Source organism: Schistocerca cancellata, unplaced genomic scaffold (assembly GCF_023864275.1).
Source record: "Schistocerca cancellata isolate TAMUIC-IGC-003103 unplaced genomic scaffold, iqSchCanc2.1 HiC_scaffold_461, whole genome shotgun sequence".
NCBI lineage: Eukaryota > Metazoa > Arthropoda > Insecta > Orthoptera > Acrididae > Schistocerca > Schistocerca cancellata.
In genome coordinates this window covers 35001-40000 of record NW_026046478.1, presented here as the reverse complement: position 1 = coordinate 40000, position 5000 = coordinate 35001, and the positions used below count along the sequence as shown (strand labels likewise).

The 5000-nt window shown below is 55.3% G+C and overlaps 3 non-coding genes across 3 annotated transcripts in view; all 3 read left to right on the top strand.

The window, feature by feature from the left end:
- Window positions 1-2150: 2150 nt before the first annotated feature.
- On the top strand, window positions 2151-4059 carry LOC126126597 (small subunit ribosomal RNA). Its single transcript, XR_007526820.1, has one exon. It is a non-coding gene; the product is annotated as a small subunit ribosomal RNA (ribosomal RNA).
- A 353-nt stretch (window positions 4060-4412) lies between these two features.
- On the top strand, window positions 4413-4567 carry LOC126126613 (5.8S ribosomal RNA). Its single transcript, XR_007526833.1, has one exon. It is a non-coding gene; the product is annotated as a 5.8S ribosomal RNA (ribosomal RNA).
- Window positions 4568-4755: 188 nt separating this feature from the next.
- The window catches only part of LOC126126604 (large subunit ribosomal RNA), a 4222-nt gene continuing 3977 nt past the window's right edge, over window positions 4756-5000 (top strand). The window contains exon 1 of the ribosomal RNA XR_007526827.1: window positions 4756-5000. This exon is cut by the window's right edge and continues 3977 nt beyond it. This is a non-coding gene — a ribosomal RNA (large subunit ribosomal RNA).

The following is a 5000-nucleotide window of genomic DNA, read 5'->3' as shown; positions in this document are numbered from 1 at the left end:
AACGCAATTTGCACCGCAATGTAACGCAATTTGCACCGCAATGTAACGCAATTTGCACCGCAATGTAACGCAATTTGCACCGCAATGTAACTCAATTTGCACCGCAATGTAACTCAATTTGCACCGCAATGTAACTCAATTTGCACCGCAATGTAACTCAATTTGCACCGCAATGTAACTCAATTTGCACCGCAATGTAACTCAATTTGCACCGCAATGTAACTCAATTTGCACCGCAATGTAACTCAATTTGCACCGCAATGTAATGCAATTTGCACCGCAATGTAATGCAATTTGTACCGCAATCTACCCCCACATTGTGCCTTAACCTAACCCACATTGTGCCTTAACCTAACCCACATTGTGCCTTAACCTAACCCACGTTGTGCCTTAACCTAACCCACGTTGTGCCTTAACCTAACCCACGTTGTGCCTTAACCTAACCCAAGTTGTGCCTTAACCTAACCCAAGTTGTGCCTTAACCTAACCCAAGTTGTGCCTTAACCTAACCCAAGTTGTGCCTTAACCTAACCCAAGTTGTGCCTTAACCTAACCCAAGTTGTGCCTTAACCTAACCCAAGTTGTGCCTTAACCTAACCCAAGTTGTGCCTTAACCTAACCCAAGTTGTGCCTTAACCTAACCCAAGTTGTGCCTTAACCTAACCCAAGTTGTGCCTTAACCTAACCCAAGTTGTGCCTTAACCTAACCCAAGTTGTGCCTTAACCTAACCCAAGTTGTGCCTTACCCTGCTCTGTAATTGGCATATGACACGTTACATTAATGTATTGTCCAACCGCAACCCGCTCAGAATGTTGTGTACACAGCTACGTGTCATCTCCCCATAACAGCTGCATTGCAGTGTGGTACGCCATAGAGACGTGTGGGAGTAATGGACGCAGTGGATGGCGATCAGCATGAGCCGTCTGTTCATGTAGTGGCGCGTGTATGCAGACGTAGTAGTCTCTTCTCACACAATGTGATAGCACGGTGCCCCGCGTTCCACATCTGCGACATGCTACAGAGGCCGGTTGACAGTTGGTCGCGCAATGGACATCGCATACGTACGGGGGCACCTTCCACGTGCCCTCTAGTCGGGCACATTTTGTTGCGTGGATGTGAGCGGATGTAGTGTGTCTTGACACCTGACAGGCAGGCATGCAATAATAGTTGACTTTGCAAACGGGGATGGACGTGTACGTTTACTGGTGACGTTACGCAAATGAACAACTGGTAACCCGTTGTGGTGCGGTTGTCCTTGCTGGAGGTACATCTGTGAGGGCAACGATCGGTACAGCTACGAAGCGGTCCCCACCATACCAACGAACGTGAATGTGAATCTGGGTGTGAAGCGATACGCGGCTGTGGGTGGGTGGGACTGTCCCCGGCCGGTGAGGGGGGGCCGCCCGGCGTGCTGGCCGCGCGGTGCGTGGGCGCACGCGCTACAGCCGGCTGGTGGGGGCGCCCAGTGGCAGGCGCGCCGGCCGACGGACGCGGCAGGCGGCGCAGCTGCGCGCCGGGGCACCCTGCGCGCGGCGCCGTGCAGCCAAAGTGGGTCCTCGCCGGCCCGGTGCGAAGCGCGGTGGACATCTGCAGTGTGCTGGTCCGATTGAGGACTGTGTGCGTTGAGGATGCGCCGCCGCCCGGCACTCGGCGCCGCGACGCCGTCTGCTGCTCGGTCGCCCCAGCGGTTCTCGCTGGTGGTTTGTATCGCAGTTGTGCAGACGTGTTGGCACGTGCGCTGTGCTGGGAGAGTTCGCTTCGGCACCCACGTGGGGCCTTTGCCCTTCTGTGGCGCTGGCGTTGGAGCTGCCGGTCACCGTAGGTGGCGCGTGTTGTCTCCCGCCGGCAATGCCACGACAGCACGCTCCCGGGCCTCTGTCGGCAGCGGCAAGCTCAGTTGGGAGCACGGGTGGTCGCACCTAAAGCGTCTACTCGCCTAACTCCGGGCGATTGCGCCTCTCTCGAACCCGACCAAGTACTTAGGACGGCGCTGCGCGCCGCCGGGACCTGAGAGGGTTTCGAGGTGTATTGTGCAGGGGAGCTCAGCCTCCTCCTGTTTGCAGAATAATTGAGCGGACGCTTGCGTGTTCGCGCGGGCCCCTGGGACACACTCCCGGGCGGCCGGCTGCTCAGCTCTAGTTGACGCAGCTCCCTGGTTGATCCTGCCAGTAGTCATATGCTTGTCTCAAAGATTAAGCCATGCATGTCTCAGTACAAGCCGCATTAAGGTGAAACCGCGAATGGCTCATTAAATCAGTTATGGTTCCTTAGATCGTACCCACGTTACTTGGATAACTGTGGTAATTCTAGAGCTAATACATGCAAACAGAGTCCCGACCAGAGATGGAAGGGACGCTTTTATTAGATCAAAACCAATCGGTCGGCTCGTCCGGTCCGTTTGCCTTGGTGACTCTGAATAACTTTGGGCTGATCGCACGGTCCTCGTACCGGCGACGCATCTTTCAAATGTCTGCCTTATCAACTGTCGATGGTAGGTTCTGCGCCTACCATGGTTGTAACGGGTAACGGGGAATCAGGGTTCGATTCCGGAGAGGGAGCCTGAGAAACGGCTACCACATCCAAGGAAGGCAGCAGGCGCGCAAATTACCCACTCCCGGCACGGGGAGGTAGTGACGAAAAATAACGATACGGGACTCATCCGAGGCCCCGTAATCGGAATGAGTACACTTTAAATCCTTTAACGAGTATCTATTGGAGGGCAAGTCTGGTGCCAGCAGCCGCGGTAATTCCAGCTCCAATAGCGTATATTAAAGTTGTTGCGGTTAAAAAGCTCGTAGTTGGATTTGTGTCCCACGCTGTTGGTTCACCGCCCGTCGGTGTTTAACTGGCATGTATCGTGGGACGTCCTGCCGGTGGGGCGAGCCGAAGGCGTGCGACCGCCTCGTGCGTGTTCGTGCGTCCCGAGGCGGACCCCGTTGAAATCCTACCAAGGTGCTCTTTATTGAGTGTCTGGGTGGGCCGGCACGTTTACTTTGAACAAATTAGAGTGCTTAAAGCAGGCAAGCCCGCCTGAATACTGTGTGCATGGAATAATGGAATAGGACCTCGGTTCTATTTTGTTGGTTTTCGGAACCCGAGGTAATGATTAATAGGGACAGGCGGGGGCATTCGTATTGCGACGTTAGAGGTGAAATTCTTGGATCGTCGCAAGACGAACAGAAGCGAAAGCATTTGCCAAGTATGTTTTCATTAATCAAGAACGAAAGTTAGAGGTTCGAAGGCGATCAGATACCGCCCTAGTTCTAACCATAAACGATGCCAGCCAGCGATCCGCCGCAGTTCCTCCGATGACTCGGCGGGCAGCCTCCGGGAAACCAAAGCTTTTGGGTTCCGGGGGAAGTATGGTTGCAAAGCTGAAACTTAAAGGAATTGACGGAAGGGCACCACCAGGAGTGGAGCCTGCGGCTTAATTTGACTCAACACGGGAAACCTCACCAGGCCCGGACACCGGAAGGATTGACAGATTGATAGCTCTTTCTTGATTCGGTGGGTGGTGGTGCATGGCCGTTCTTAGTTGGTGGAGCGATTTGTCTGGTTAATTCCGATAACGAACGAGACTCTAGCCTGCTAACTAGTCGCGTGACATCCTTCGTGCTGTCAGCGATTACTTTTCTTCTTAGAGGGACAGGCGGCTTCTAGCCGCACGAGATTGAGCAATAACAGGTCTGTGATGCCCTTAGATGTTCTGGGCCGCACGCGCGCTACACTGAAGGAATCAGCGTGTCTTCCTAGGCCGAAAGGTCGGGGTAACCCGCTGAACCTCCTTCGTGCTAGGGATTGGGGCTTGCAATTGTTCCCCATGAACGAGGAATTCCCAGTAAGCGCGAGTCATAAGCTCGCGTTGATTACGTCCCTGCCCTTTGTACACACCGCCCGTCGCTACTACCGATTGAATGATTTAGTGAGGTCTTCGGACTGGTACGCGGCATCGACTCTGTCGTTGCCGATGCTACCGGAAAGATGACCAAACTTGATCATTTAGAGGAAGTAAAAGTCGTAACAAGGTTTCCGTAGGTGAACCTGCGGAAGGATCATTACCGACTAGACTGCATGTCTTTCGATGTGCGTGTCGTGTCGCGCAACACGCTACCTGTACGGCAGCAGCCGTGCGCCGCGTGCGGAACCACGCGTGCCTCTCAAAACTAACGGAAAAATGTTGTGTGGTACGAGCGCTGAAGCTCTGGAGCGGCTGGCCTGCGGCACCTGGCGCCTGGCGCCGGTTTTGAATGACTTTCGCCCGAGTGCCTGTCCGCTCCGGTGTGGAGCCGTACGACGCCCATCGGCCGTGAGGCCGTTGGACACAGGAACGCTGGAACAGGGGCCGTCAAACGCCTCAGTCCCGCCTATGCAACTGTCTTGAAAGAGACAGTGGAAACTAAATGAAAAAGATCACCCAGGACGGTGGATCACTCGGCTCGTGGGTCGATGAAGAACGCAGCAAATTGCGCGTCGACATGTGAACTGCAGGACACATGAACATCGACGTTTCGAACGCACATTGCGGTCCATGGATTCCGTTCCCGGGCCACGTCTGGCTGAGGGTCGGCTACGTATACTGAAGCGCGCGGCGTTTGTCCCGCTTCGGAGACCTGGGAGTGTCGTGGCCGCCTGTGGGGCCGGCCGCGTCTCCTTAAACGTGCGATGCGCGCCCGTCGCCTGGCGGTTCGCATACCGGTACTTTCTCGGTAGCGTGCACAGCCGGCTGGCGGTGTGGCGTGCGACACCTCGTACAACGACCTCAGAGCAGGCGAGACTACCCGCTGAATTTAAGCATATTACTAAGCGGAGGAAAAGAAACTAACAAGGATTCCCCCAGTAGCGGCGAGCGAACAGGGAAGAGTCCAGCACCGAACCCCGCAGGCTGCCGCCTGTCGTGGCATGTGGTGTTTGGGAGGGTCCACTACCCCGACGCCTCGCGCCGAGCCCAAGTCCAACTTGAATGAGGCCACGGCCCGTAGAGGGTGCCAGGCCCGTAGCG